Source organism: Camponotus vicinus, unplaced genomic scaffold (genome assembly GCF_025532165.1).
Source record: "Camponotus vicinus isolate PSW18456_S1 unplaced genomic scaffold, iyCamVici1.0 SCAF_2, whole genome shotgun sequence".
In the NCBI taxonomy this organism is placed as follows: domain Eukaryota; kingdom Metazoa; phylum Arthropoda; class Insecta; order Hymenoptera; family Formicidae; genus Camponotus; species Camponotus vicinus.
Window position 1 is genome coordinate 8,053,271 of NW_028141956.1, and position 16,570 is coordinate 8,069,840.

The window sequence follows — 16,570 nt, forward strand, 5'->3', positions numbered from 1 at the left end:
TGAACTACTACGATCCTGAGATTCTTGTTAAGAATAAAATCTCATCTTCTTCATTCGACACCACACATCTTAATAAATGGACCTCTTTAGACACAATGCGAAATCAGGCATTGCTTTAAACGCATATGCGCGCGCACGTTGATGATTTTACATGAATAATTGATATTTTTATTGTATTAAAAATATGCTCTCATATTTTATGCACAGCTTAATTGAGTATTAAGGTGATAAATAATCAAAGCGATAAATTTCAATAATATTATTTTATTAAGATGGTCTTTACTGATGACAAATATCAACAGCGAGAAGATTTTGTTTTATCTTGTAATCTAATATAAATACTTTTTTATAAATATATAAATATTTTTTATATAAATATTTGTTCTTATTTTTTGCTCTAATTATCTAAATCAGATCTAATCAGTTAATTATTAGAATCTGCAAAATGTATGCTATGCTTGATTAGATTCCTATACTTCGAATATATCGGAGATAGTTATGGATCGATTGATGCAAAAAATAATTACTGGATTATACTATAGTTTATTATAATAAAACTGGTAGCATAGTATTTGTATAATATATATTGCACATTTTATCTTAGAAACGGGAATTAAATTCTACATTAATAAAATGTATTATAAATTCTATATAAATATTTAACTGATATTGAAATACTTGAATTTGAATAATTATATATAAATATTTGAATGTTTAATTTTAAATTTATGAAATATGATTTCCTGGTCGAATATTATGTGAACTTCATTATTTATGATTTTATCTACGCAAGCATAACTCCAAAGAGTTCTAACATTTGCATGTGCAATTCGAATTGCCTTCGTGTCGAAACGCACGGTTTATTCGTTTAATTTGCACTCGAGCAACTAGATAGGACGAACCTCTCTCATTCGAAGTGCATCGAACTTTAAGGAAGCTGGCGGTTTTAACGTCAACGACGACATAAACACTCGGCACAGGGGGCATTGCAGGCATGCAGAAAGTTGCCCGTGAAAGAGAGGGCGGCACGAGGAGGTGGCAGAACGGTGGGAGGGGGCAGGGAAAAGTGGATAGAGGAGCGAGAGCAAGGTGGTGGACGGGTGGCAGTAGCTCTGAGAGATGACGAAGGAGCTCTGGGCGCGGGGTGGTTTCCCGGATCGATGTGTGTGCCCCCGCCTTCTCTACACTCAGCACCCCCTGCCCCCTCTTACCCATCCACCGCCTCTGGCCGCCCCTGGGGGTAGTTATACAAATTTCCAAGAGTGTCTGCTTCCACCCTCCGTTCCCTCGAACCACCTTTTCCTCCTCATCCTCTCTTCACTCTACGTTCGCCGCTTCGACCTCCCTTCGCCGGGCACCTCTCGCACCAGCTCCCAAGTTTCCATGGTAACCTGGAGGCGGGTCTTTGCATATTATACTCTGTGTGTGACAAGCCGACTCGTTATGTATGCTCGTGTAGGTGTGGGTTACCCACTAGCGCGCGCTCGCGTCCAAATGTATGTATAAGACTGTGTACGTGTGCGTGGGCGCTAGTATAGAGGGGGTGGCAAAGGAATCAGCTAGAGGTGTGAGCGGAGGCAGATGAGGAATTGTCACCTCCGACGACGAGGAATGATGAGGAGGGGCGAGGAGAGCCCGGCGGGGCTCTTGGTGTGTAAAAAGTGGGAGCGAGAAGAAATAGAGGGCGCGAAAGGAAACCCGAGGGTAGCGGCCCGAGGGGAGGAACGGAGGGGAGAGAAGGGTGCGGTAGAGGGCAGGGGGATGCCTATGCCGCCTCTTTGTACTTTGCAGGGTTGCTGCAATCTCCCATACCTCGTCGGCGGCCTCCAGCCTCGCGAGTGAACTTACCCCATCGTCGTTGTCGACGAGCCCTGCCACCCACTCGGCGACCCATGCCACCCTCTCGGTGGAAATTCTACGAATCCTGGAATCTCGTATGGAGAAACGAACAAGTCGGAGGAAGAAGGAGAGAAAGAAATAGAGAAAGAAATAGGGAGTTAGCCCGGTATGCCGTGATTTTCAGCGGGCTCTCTCTCCTCCCTGTTTAGGGTGCCGCGTTCACAAATTTTATGGGGATACCTTTGATTTTTTGAAGGGAATCGGAAGTGACGGTTACGCGGACAAATGGGATACACATGTGTCCCGAGATGCTTTCAGATATGATTTTAATTCGATCCTTAATTCGTCATTTCTTTCGCGAGTTGCTAAATTGTAAATAAGTTATTTGCACAAAGGTTACATTTTAATAACATAAATTAATCAATCTTTATATTTATTCAAAAGATTGGATCAAATTTTATGTAACTTAGAGTATATATAGAATTTACGTTAAAATCTATCGGATATACCAGAATATATTATTTTATTCTAATAATAAAAATTCATTTTATGATTTCATGATAGATTATATTTTTATACATTTGTTTTCTCATATAATATATTATTTTGAGATAAAAAGGTTTTGATACACATGCACATAATAAGTTGTAATAGTAGTAATATAATTTTATATATATATATATAAAACCACGTGATTATACATAGATTTTTAATGCATTTATCTTTAATAAATACTGAATAAAATGCGTATCGATATCAGAGCTTTTTTAATTCTTGAGACGAATCGGAAATGATGTAGATTATGTGTAGATGGATGAGCATAACGTGTCGATGGGGAAATACACGGTATTGCGATTTCAATTTAATCCAATGCGCAGTGTGCCATATCTTCCTGTGAAATCATCGATGTTGCGCGAGAGCACTCGTGACACGTTATTGATCTCTCGACATGGAAAATAAATTTATTTAGACAACGTCAGGAGAACATAATATATATATGGGTCCATAGAATATGTTACATGAAAATATAGATCTGCACAGCCTACACTACAGTCCACAAATAATACAGTCCATCTAACATTTATAGCATAATATTGTAATCTATAAATGTTACATTTCGTTCAAAATTAATATTTACATTTTAGAAATATAATATCATCATTATTGCTTTTAGAACAATCAAGATCTATTTAGATCTACAATATTTTTTCAAATATTCCTTCTGTATGTGATTCAGTTGTATATAAACTGTATAAAAATATAAACATAATAAACTTAATTAATAATATATTAATATTATAATAAAATTAATGATATATTAATATTAATAATATATTAATATTAATTATTTAATATTAATTTAAATAATATTAATATTAATTAATATTAAATAATTATCAATCAATAGTAAAAAAAGAAGAGCACCTTTTAGCGCAGAAAAATTGTCGAGAAAAATATTGAAACTATGTTACAATCTCGAAAGATTAATTTTCGATAGTGTTCCAGTGTAAGTGACGCATTATGTACGCTCGTCGATGTGCGTGTAGAAATGGCACGTCTATGGGCCATTCGAGGGCATCGCGAAAGAAGGGCGAATTTTTCGGAAGGAGGACAGTTCGCAGGGTGACGTGTTTTTCTGGTAGCTAAAGGAGAGAGGGGGAATGGTGCGAGCCCCTAATTATAAAATAAAAAAATCAATATCTTACCCCAGAGTCAGGGTAAAAAAAATAGGGTGACTACCCCCGTCGTCTTCCACCGCCGTCGTTTCAGTCGTTGCTCCCTGACTGCTCCGGTCGCGGGGCTGATTTTTCCACCCTCCGTTCTCTCCTCGTTCCCCTCTCTTTCCTTGGTTCCCCGCTGCCCCTCGTATTGCCCATTCTTCCTCTCTGTTTCTATTAAGGGTGCAGAGTCTTCCTGGCACACTGTCGGGCGAAGTGAGGAGAGGGTGGTGCGCACGGGAGTGCTGCCACGAGCGGGGATGGGCGGCGAGGCGGCGTATAACGGATAACGGAAGAAACTGCGCGACTTTATTCCGTTGCGCTTATTGCGTTTCCTGAATTTTTATACGCTGCATGCGGCCCATACTTATGGACTTTTAATGCCCTGCTGGCACGTGCGACACGCCCACGCTTTAAGGATCTGTTGCTGGCAGGCAGCGACGCGCTGTTACGCTCGCAAAAATCGGAACGGATATCGGATAATTCCGTATTACGACGATGTCGTTATAATTTCCCAATAATACTAGGATGTCTGAAATTATCACGATAAAGATCATGTAATAAATTTGAGAAGTGCTTACAGAACTATCTAACTAACTCTTCGAGATGAGTTATTAAAATCTTGTGTCATTTTAAAATAATTACGCATTGATGTATGACAGATTTTTATTTTCAAATTGTTAAAAATCTGAGGATGTTCTTATTATTTTTTTGGATCTAAATTCTTTAACATTCTTTGAATCTTTATTTTTCAATAAAGTTTATAATTTGTGAATAAATTAAATTTTAATATTTATTCTTTACACTTATTTTACATACAATATTCTCTATCTGTATCTTTTCTTATCACAAATCCTCGACAAAATTTCTTTATTTTGATATATAATGTAATGATTTATGTAAAGAATATAATATATAATTTTTCAGCTGATTTATGTCACCTGAAAAAATATTAAAAATATTAATTGATATGAATTATTTGAAGAATCTCGAATTTCATCATTCTCTCGACATGCTCGATTCCGCAAAAATCGAAACAACCCCGGGCAGTGCTTGGTGTGCCGGCACTCAATCAATAGACACATAAATATCATCTCGGAGGCGAGCCCGTTCGCTTTCCTTCTTCCCCGCTTTTTCTCTGTCTCTCTCTTTCCGCTTCTCTTTCGCTCTTGCATATACGCTTCACGTGTATTTCTTCTCGCACGTCACACACGTGCGCGTGTCGACGCTCGCGCTCGTCGAGTTTCCGCGATTCCGCCAAGTGTCGATGACGGCATCGAGTCAGTGGTGGTGCTTACGCCACATCGATTTCAGGGATTCGTCGTCGTTTTTGTCTCGCGCGACGACACATTCAAATAAGTAAGGTTCATCCCCGCCGATTCCCTCGCCCGGGGACGTTTTCCACCCCCTTCCCCTCGCCACCCTTAGGTCCTTCTTTCGCCTTCACTCGCTTTCCCCCTACGTCGGCACGAGGGATGGGTCGCGACGAGATTAAAAGAAGAATCAATAGCGTCTCTCGTCCCATCCCCCTTTCCCCGTGGAGGTAGATGTCCCCTTTCGTCCCGCTATTCCGCGCCGGAACCCCGCAACCTCAAAGGCCCTCGCCATATATTGAAATGCTCTAAGAGAGGACTGCCTCGAAGCCGTCCCACCTCCGTGCTCTTCTGCAACACAGCCCACCACCTACGTGGGTGACCGGGTGAGAGGGGTGACCACCCTTTCGTTTTCGCCCCCTGCCCTCGTTCCCTACGAACACACTCGCTACTCTTTCGGTTCCTCCTGGACAAACACTGTACGAGTGCTTCTTCGTCTTCTTCATCGTCGTCTTCGTCTTCTTCTTTCTAAGTCTATCTCTTCGTCTTCTGGCTTTCGTATACATTTCTCTTTTGCTTCGGTATAGATTTCGCGAACTCTCTCCTCTTCTATCGCACTAGGACACTCGTCGCGCCTCTCCCTCCCTTCGTCTCTGCTTTCTCGTGCTTCTCATCTTTTCAGACCTTTACGAACCCCGGGGGAGGATGAGGAGCGGGAGGGCGGACTGCTCGCAGGTTGAGACCGGAGGAATTGTCAATTTCTATCCCCTTCCTTCTTTCTTCTTGCATAGTGAGATAAGGAGATTCTTCACGAATGATTTTCGCGGAAATAGCGCCGGCGAGTCTTTGAATCCACCCTTTTGGATCGACGAGCCGCCGCGAGACTTCACGACGAAATGCACGTCATGTGAAATCACCCCGGAGATTGCTCGGCCATTGTAGCGATAGACGACAAAACGCGTTATATCATAAATTGCTGGTTGCTCTGTATAGTGATCGTCGTACAATTACGCGAAAGATTTATTTAGATAGATAAACGCAAAATATATATCTACGTAACTCGTGTAATTGTGGCCACGTATTTTGTTCCACATAAATAAGGAAGAGTAGTAAAGAAAGTATATCGTATGTCGCCTACATTAATAGATTTAAAAACAAATAATGTGTATATATTAATCTATTTAATTTATGTATATATATTACACATATTTTTATTTTATTATTATATCCATTATTTTATATTTATTAATATAGCAGATGGGACCGACATATTTTGAGTTCAAGTTTGCTTCCTTCGAGATAAACAGCTCAAGAGCAAGAAGGAACGCTTTCCTGTCTTAAATTGTTAGTCGCAATGCATATTAAAGCGAAGATACTCTTTTTTACGAAGTCGGGCGAAGCGCGCGTTTCTCTGGGGAATTCGTCCCTCTTCCTCATTCTCATTTCCCAGCACTTTGAATTTGGCACCGCGGAAATTGCCAGCCACATTTTGCGGGCCAGCTCTGACAAGGTGAATATTTTAGTGGCACCCTGTAGGTTGTTGGCTTCACATACATATGCGCGCACACGTGAATCGGTTGGAGATACGCCTCGGTCAACATCGTCGAAAAATGTATTAAAGGCAAACACATGCATCCTAAGGAGGTTGGGCTATCCACCTCCCTCTCGGACTCCCCCTCGCCCCTCTTTCCATCCCGCGGCACACATGTCTATGTATTCGGGCACTCGAGAGAAGATACTTGCCAAGCTTCGTTCCTCTATGTTTTATTTCCTCCTTTAGATATATCCGCCAGTTATCTCAGGTGCACACGCGTGTACGTTCGATCGCTGCGCTCGCGATTGCGGCGAGAATCTATTTCGAAATTACTGGCGATGATGTTAATATCCTTAAAATGTTGTAACGATAAATTGTGAGGCGAAAATGGGAAACGTTAGGAGAATATATCAGCGTTATTTTCTTAGAATTTTCTTGAAAATTGTTGTACATAATATTGATAATGCATATGGTTAGATACGGATGTACTTTGAATAATTGAATGTACATATACACTTAAAACAATTTTATTAATGTCTCATAATATAGTTATATATTTATATTTATAAGTATTTTATAATCTGGATACACACACACCCACACACATATATGATATCTATGTATAATATTTTGAGAAGAGATTAGATTGGATATTTTTACCCAACAAAATTGTAGGACATGCTTTAAGTAAATATCATATATACATATGTGGCAACTTATATGTACGAAATATACTTGTATTACGAAAAAGAAAAACGTAGAATAATATGTTTCCTGTGCAGAAACATTATGCTTTCTTTTTCATTACATATTAAATGTCCTTTAGTGAACTGCATTTAAGTGACACTTATCAAATAGCAAAAATTCGGAAGATTTGTGAAATTTCTTATTGTATTCTTTTAAATTATATTACAATGTATATAACATATATTTTTAATTAATTATTTATTATATAATTTATTATATAAAAGCGAAAAATATGGAAAGTACAAATATAGAAACTACAAGATTGTGATTAATAGTCATTTTTTTGTCATATATGTATATGTATATACATAGTGAGATTCTTCAACAATTTTTTTTAAATTAAATTAATAGTTGATAGAATATGTCAAAATATTCAAATTTTGATTATTATGATAATTTTATTCTTAACCGTGTTCTTACCAGTAAAATATTTTTTAAAAATAGTTATTGAATATTAATCATAGAATAATATAATCGTTAAAAGCGTTACAATTTTGTAAAGCGGATTTTTTCAGATGTACTTTTGCATTTTATTTCACAATTTTAGCCAGAAATATTAACCTTTAAGAAATAGAAATATTAGAAATATTACTCTTTCAAATATTACGACGAATGTACGAGCTATTTAGATTTATATTTATCGCAAATCAGATTGCTGCGAGATATCGTACAGGATTATCCATACGTTCATATTAATTACGTATGAAACGAGTAACGCGCTATGGCATGAAAGAGAAAACTTCCAACAATTCAGTCGTATAACAGGAATTATGTGGCGGAACGAGTTATTATTTACTTATTAGACGCTCAGCTCTTTCTCTCTCTCTCCTTTCGCTTTGCGCGGCTTCTCTCGTTCTCTGTGGGGGTGTGAAAATGAACTAAGGTCGGCCCGGTAGAAATTAAAAACGTGACTCCACCGAGCGCGCGGGTAGCTTCATCGCGCGGCTAACGAGAAGATACGACCTCCTGGTAAGCGCGTATATAGGTATAGTCATCTCATGTGCTGCAGCGCGTGAACATGTACGTTTCTTACGTACCGGGTGGCGCGATTCCAAATTGACGATACATAGTCTACCTGCGAAATAATTGAGCAGCAACAAGATAGCTGAAATGCAATGTTAAACACTAATGTATTGATTGTGTTTTATGGAAATTGAATTGCGTGTTACCGTACATATAATTTGTTTTATTATATCGATTTGTTTTTTTTTAAATATATACTTTATTTTTTTTAATATTTTTGTGCATCAATATCAAAATTTAACATGCAATAGTAAACTTTGGACGAATCTGCTTTAACTTGATATATTGTTTTATAAAAGCAAAAATATCTACATTGAAATTGATAAAAACTGAAGACCTGTATTAAAAATATATTTTACGCAAGATAATTTTACATTAAAAGATTTATATTCGCGTTGACTGCATCATGATTGTCTGAGCTCTTTTGCATCCTCAATTTAAAAGATTTGTTAACTTATTGTTTGTGACTTATGAAAAATGAATTCAAGGGGAATAAATAATCTAGTAGATATTATTATAGCGTGTGTGTGTGTGATCATAAAGAATTAAAAAAAAATTCACTACATGAAAAACATAAATTATATATCGTAATAGTTCTAGGTAGCACGTCTTAATATCGTCCTGTGATGTAAGCTTTAGATACGTGACGTGTTTTATCCGGACCAGCAACGTTAACAAGCTTAGAGCCATCTATTGATTTATGACAATGCCAATGTAATGTAGCACATGTAATAAAATGATATCAAGATATATATATATATATATATATATATATATATATATATAAAAATGGTAATAAAATAATGGATATTTCTCGGGTATAAAAACAAAAACAAAATAATGATATTGTTTATAATGCACATTTAATTTTGTACGGATAAATAGAAAAAAATATATATAAGTTTTTGTATTAAATTTATATCGATCTTTATACATGTTCTTTTTTAATTATTTTAGTTTAATATTATTTTTTACGAGGAAAATTGTTTTTCTTATTTTTGTGACTTCTATTCCTTGGAAGAAAAACTGTACATATGGAATAGGAACTATATCGAATTCGATACAAATTGTTTCGTAGATATATACTACTGCCGAGTAACCAAATACTTTGGTACGTAATGGCGTAGATGTACTCGATGCGATTGAGTGGAAATGGTTAGGATACGCGAAAATGTATATAGGTGAATTTATTTCTCCATTTCCTTGTGTCGTAGGGATTTTTTCTATTGCTTCTGTAATTCTAGAATTTCGAGCATAATACAGTTAAAATGTAATACATTATCAAAATTTTTTCTTATTTGATCCATTGCATTCATCTAATACATAATTTGTACAGTACAATTATTAAGAATAATACTTTAATTTTTAAGAAAAGGGATTTTCAAGCTTATCATTGTTTTAAAATGATTTCTTATAAAAATTTTTCACATCTGTAATCAAATAATTATAAATTTAGTGTCTTTTCTTAAAGCTTTTTCTTTTCAACTCCGTGAAAGAGAAAGAATACAGTTTTATACCGTTCAATGATTCAATTACGTATTAAGCGACAGATTCTCGCCGGACTCCCTCGTTTCCTCAACCAGGTGCGCCTTTAAGTGAGATATCGCGGAGGATGTCTTTTTACGCTCGCAAATTATGCAAGGTACCACGGACTGTATCTTTCAGAATGCATAATGCGACAATGGCGCGATAACGCGCGCGCGAAATGAGTCGTCTAGCGTCTTATGCAAATCTTTTCGAGAGGAGCACTTTGTAATGGGCAATAACGTTAACACCTGCTACCTCGTAGAGCGTATCCCGTATAATGGAGAAATGTTTTTATGCACGGCGTGTCGTTAAATTTATATAGAGACACTCGTCACTCTCCCGGCCTGCCGCCATTACAACGCGAATCGGTTGAGTTAAACGCGATGCAGAAACGTGCAACGAGGTTTGACGAAATGGAAAAGAGCACTGCGTCAAAACGACATTAATATCTTGAGGTTTCGGAATTAGCATAATGCTCGTTCTGAGTCGTTTCGGCTGATTATACGCTCCCCGCTTTTCATGAATATATTATTACTAACTATATACTTAAGGTATAAATGTAGTATTTTCACGTATTTATGTGTATCTCATTTATTTGTTATTATATATTTATATATCAGGTATAAATGTTTCTTAACAGTATTGTGTATTCGTATATATGTGTATCTTTTCTTCAATATTTTTTTATAAATCAAATTAGTTGAATATTATATGGATATTATTTTTTATAAATGTGCTTAAATGATTCTTTGTATTTAGATCAGACTACGCATAATTATCACTTCATGAATATTACCGCACACATTATTAAATCTTTCTTATTAAAGAATATGTTTATATGGGTAAGGAAACCATTTTTTTATCTATGTGAGAAACGATTGAAGAAAAATAAATGTATTGTTTTATACTGTTGAACTCCCTCATTAGCAAACTGCTACGGATCTTCTTTTCTTTTACATCTAGATATCGACTCATTATCGCGATAAATCGATAATGTTTTTCTATTTTAAAGGAAAACAGGTATATACACGAGATCAGAGTTAATATATGAAACGAATTGCGAAGGAAAGCGTTTCGTTACTCCATGCAGGGGGACTTGACAGCGTCTACAAGCTTTAGTGCAGGGGTATAGTCTCCTCATTCCTCGCTCCGAAAGGTTACGGGTGGCTGGATGGCGTATATTTTACGTGCCGCCTTTATTTCGATACGATGGGGGTTCGATCCCCGTCCAAACCTAATTTGCGTTCCATCTCGCGAGCAAACACTCTTCGAGAACGAGACGAGCGCATAGCTCGCGAGCGCGACTCTTCTCCATTTCCTTCCCTTCTTCTTACTTCCATCGTAATCCTTCTCTGACACAAGGTACCAGCGGCACTCTTATACGTCATAAGCACACAAGAAAGATCGCAAACGTTTGGGTGTGCTCTTTGAACTAGCTCGAATTTCCCACAGGGCGTGATCTGGCCGATACGAAAGTGTATCACCTTTATTTTCAAGGAAGTGACCAATCTGACATATTTATTTATTTATTTACTCGATAGGCGAATTTTGATTGTGTACAAAAAGATTAATTCTGTGTTTAGTATCGCTGATATGAAAGATCATAAATTAATGATTTTTTTAACAATATTTTAAATATAAGAGAAAGACCTTACACATTGAGATACATAAAAATATTGTATTATGTTGCTAGATAATATATAGAAATAATTTTTCTTCCATTTTCAAGATTATTACTACTTTGTTTAATTTAAGGTATTATATTTATAAAAGTTTAATGCTATATCTTTTTATAAATTTTAACGGAATTTAAGTTTTTTTTTGTTATCCTAATTTTTTTAAGTCAAAAATAGCCATTTAAAAAATTTATTCTGTTTCAATACAAATGCTGTAACTATATAAAGTTTTACTAATACGAAAAAAGTATATTTATTAAAATAATTAAAATCCATACTTACTGTATGATAATTTCCGTTGAACTAAATCTTCCTATCTTGTCAAGAAATGATGAAAAAGCAAGAAGCTGAATCTAATTTCTTTGTAAAAAGAATCAAGCAGAAAATTAAATCCAACGCTGTCATCCTGGTGAAGAGAGCTCAAGGAAACAATAAACACGCAGGAATATTAATTTTCTAATAAACTAGCGTTTAATAGAATACGTCGAGATTCTTTAATACAGTCTGATTTTACTCGTTGGGTTTCTGAAGCCAAACGAGCTTGCAATTCAGTGTGCAGGGAAAGATGAGAGGAATGGAACAGATAATAGGAGATGTATTCGAAACTATGGCAGTTCGATAGCAACCATGATTACATACCGAATGCAATTTCTAGTGCAATCACTCAATAATCAAGATGAGAGTTTCGCATAATTCAATAAGCAAATGATTTTTATATAGCTAGTTGATATATAATATTATTTTTGTAAAATGTTATTTTTGCGCAATACAGAACGTAAAGGATAATCGGCAACATATTTTACCACGTGAACACTGATCGAGCCGAGAAACGCGAGTATGAGTCGTGATTGAAAATATGGCAGTCAAGTCGTCGTTGCTGCTGATAAGCGAATTTATCACGCGACATTGGTTCTTCAAGCGAGCGTGTTTCGCGTCTCTATGTAAATTGCGGGTGAGCTAATATTTCGCCAGTCGGAAATAGGGTGCCTCGCAAACCGGAAATAAAATGAAATCCAGCGTAATAGAATGGCAGTGCCGCTTGACAGCTCGCGCGTCCGTGACGGTGTTCGCGATCGAGCACTGATAAAATTTTCGACAACATTGTCATGTAATTTTGTGCTTTTTTTTTTAGAGATAATTCGACAGCTTGTCATAATTCCAATGTATTCATAATTTGTTTTTACTTTTTTTGATTCTTATATTCCGGTATTTGTTTAAATTATTATATTATATTTTTATAATTATAACGGTAAGTTATTTTTATGCAAAAGAGATTGGTTTGTATTATTTGTAATTTAAAACGTTATAGATATTAATTATAGATTTATAAATATTAATTATAATGGAAATAGTATTTAACAAATATATTTAATTAATAATATATATTTATAACATATATGCATATGATAACATTTATAATTTAATACTTAATAATTGAACATTATATTTGTTTTACTCTTATTTTAGTTAATTCATTCAAATTTACTATCTTAAATGACATGATAGTTTTATTTAGATATTAATAATAATAAAAAAAAATTCTCTTTTTATATTTATCAAATATTGATCATTTATGTTTCGCTTCAGTAGCGTTTTTGAAACTTAAATTTTAGTTTACTTTCCTTCATCAAAAAATTTAAATTGACGTATGAAAAGGTATATTTCATTTACCAATAGGCAGCTTTAGCAATTGCGATTTTCTCGAGTTTAATTCAAACTTCGAAAAGAAAAATGATGTAGCAAGAGAATATATAACAAAATCATTGAATATCTCGCAAGGGAGGTTTTTCAAAAATAAAATGTAGTAAAGTTAACATAAAGTTAATCCAGAAGACATTTGTCGGCTTGGAATGGGTTAGGAACCAGGCATTATTTTATATCGTAATCTTCTTCTTCGTTCCTCTCATCATCCATCGCGCCATCCTTGCTCTTTAAATGATTTTCCTTGATACGAAGATAATGCTTTCAAGCCAGTGCGCTATCGATCCCGCATATCGATCAGACTGATCGAAGTCGGAAGCTGGGAATTTTCAAACCTGAAATGATTTCTGTTCACATGCAATGCACGGTAATTAATGTTAAAGCTAGAGGGAAAAGGAAGATAGAGAGAAACAGGATGCACAGGGGATATAAGGAAGAAAAAAGAAAGTTTGGCATTCGGCTTGATCGCTGCAAAATTGCTGGCAATGAATTGCGTTGGCTGTGTGTAATGTACGCATTCATGAATAAAAATAATAGTATGCATTATGCTACACGCACTTTGTCATTGATTTTAGACGGAAAGATAAAGGAGAGGTTCGGGTAATTCTGCAATGTCGCAGACCATATAGTTTTTGGTGTATCATATATATACATATACTATATGTATGTATATATATCCAATAATATATAATATCATCGTATCCTTCATCATCATCATTATATTTACTGGTATAATTAATTACTCGCTTAGATATGAAACCTAATAGGAACATGATTGCACCGTGCCCGTTTTTTCCGTACGATGTTGGCGTCTTCGATAGCGGCTCCGCCGCTTTTTTCTTTTCCCGTTCTTTCCCTTTCCGTTCTCGGGGTTTGCACATATATATACGTGCGTGTCTCACTCTCGCGTGTATCTCTCGCTTCGTACGTATACAGGTACAACCGTGTTTGATGTCATAATTATCGTAGTCATAGTCGTTGTCATCGTCATCGTCATCATTGTGATACTTCGTGTGACGTGTCTCTCCTTGAGTCGGTACAGAATCTAAACGCGCCCGTGCGATTTTACGCGTATATGGCACTGTAAATGAATAATAATAAGTCTATACACGTAAGACACAAAATGCGCATAGATATTAAAGCGGCGACCGAGCGGACTAGCTTTGTCTTTTGTTTCCCCCGCACAATCATCGATCGCGTAAAATCATTACCCTCTACGCGACCTCGACGAGCCGGGTTGAACGGGGGGTTCAATGAAACGAGTCCGCGAGGAACTTAGCCGGCTGACTAGAACCAAAGGTGCGACACGCGGATATATACTTAACATCGAAGATATGGTGAAACACAAACAACACAAAACGTTAACGTAAATATGTTCGCCAAAGAAAATATGCTACGCATCGTGGCAAAATTCATAGCCTACTTTTCCTGACGCGTCTCTTTTCCTACAAAGCGCGGAACGTTTCGTCGGTCATATTCGATACGCGTATCATTTTTACCGTCAACGTTGTTTCTTGAGCTGTCTATAACGCGTTTTCGCGTTGATCGTCGATCTTTTCGCGCCTCCGCGTTTTACAAAAAGGGTCCAGCGAGAGGCGCGAAAAGAGGCGCTTATCCGTCATCGTCCGTTGAAATGGGAGAGTCTTTCCAAGCGATGAGACTTCACTCGATCGATCTCACGTTCGATTTGGCCAAATCGCGTGCCGAGCCGATATGCGTGGCGCCAACATCATCGGGGTTGCCCGGGACGGCGTTTCGGGTGCCCCGCGCCGTCGGTGGGTATGCGGACCCACCAGTGGCTCACGGTGTGCCCTATAGTGAGTACATATAGATATACACATGGCAATCTCTCACAAGAATTAGTCGCTATCGTTATCAATTAGTATCCATTATTAATTAATAGTCAATCAAGTACCGCTCGAACAAATTCGCAAGTCAATCGGCAATAATGATGCAATAATAATTGTAATAATAATGACAATAGAGCGTAATAACGTAATAATAATAATGAGATGAGATAATAATAATAATTATTACAATTATAATGATAATAATAATCGTAATAATGGCAATAATTGCAATAATAGTCACAATAGCAATATAGACAATCGATAAAGTTAATAATAAATAGACACGTTCAACGCATTTTAGTCGAAAAACTCAACGAGATTACAAAAATGAAAAACTTGGACGTCACCGTAGCCTCTTCCGTCGTCGAACGGTTCTAACGACGCGATATTCCGACTGTTTGCTCGTCGAGCACGACACGCTTATATATGGTCAGTGTCATCGAGTGTGCATAAAGTACATATATAGCAAGCTCGCGCAAAATTGTTTCGACCGGTAGTATCTCTTCTCTCTTCCGCGTCGAGGGAGAAAAATCGCGTCGGCGAAAAGTTCCCTCTCGAGTAAAAATGCGCTCTCGATGTGTTTGCCCTCGCGTTTGCCCGATCCGATTCGCGCGATCATCGATCGCGTTGCGCGCGCGGGAAGAGAGAGGACACAGACGAATTATCGTCCCATCGATCGTTGCGTCTTACACATACGCGGGAGAGGCGTCCGGGTTTTTCGTTTTATCGACGGAAAAGAAAAAACGGCGTCGGCGACGTCTCAGCCGCGCTTAAAATTCTTTCGCAACGCAGTAATATATTATATGTATATAGCATTCGTTTCTCTCCTCATTTATCGTCATCAGTTCATCACTCCATTACATAATCCGCGTACGCTCATCACTCACTCATTGTTGATTTTTAGGAACAGCTAGCGAGGTTCGGTTACTCTATCACGCAATCTCCCGTACTCGAAACTCAAAACGCCAAAACCGCGACGCGCCGGTTTTGCGTACACGCGCACGTACGTAGTCGCGTTTTGAGAATCACGCTCGTATGCGATGTGTATAGCTCCGAGTTCATACACAAAATTCGATTTCAGTGTCGCGCGCGTGTATGTGTGTAATGTTTGTGTACGTATGTGTGTTTGATTCGTGTGTCGATGAATATTACGATCCCTATACGAGATAAAACACATGTCGCCCTCCTCTGCCTCCCGCGAGCAAATTCGAAGGACCAAGATCGCGATGGACACCGTCGAAGAGCGCATCTCCTTGTGCGTTCAAGTGCATTCTCGCTTTTCTTTTTTACGATTATAACACGTATGTAGGAAACGCGGGGAAGGGAAATATGTATGCGAATTTCATTCTTCTCTCTTTCTCTCGCAGTCTAAGCGTCTCGGCTTTTAAGCGACGCCCTTTGGAACATCTTGCCTCGTGCTAGTGATAGTGACAGAGTTATCCTTTTGCAATAATTCTGAAGAGACAGTACGAATTTGCGGTCGCTAAACGCGCGCGACGATCGCCTTAATTAATATTCTACGGGATTCAATCAGCACCCGTAATTAATTGTCTTATTTTGCGAGGTATCGGTTTACGTGAAGAGAGATTCCGCTTTGAATTTTCCCGGTACGTCCTGTAAAGGTGGATCGTGCCGGTCGGAA

At 37.4% G+C, this 16,570-nt stretch overlaps 1 protein-coding gene across 1 annotated transcript in view; it reads left to right on the forward strand.

The window, feature by feature from the left end:
- LOC145965991 (uncharacterized) overlaps positions 1 to 16,570 on the forward strand; it is a 76,268-nt gene that overhangs the window by 23,929 nt on the left and 35,769 nt on the right. The gene's annotated exons all lie outside the window — the stretch shown is intronic.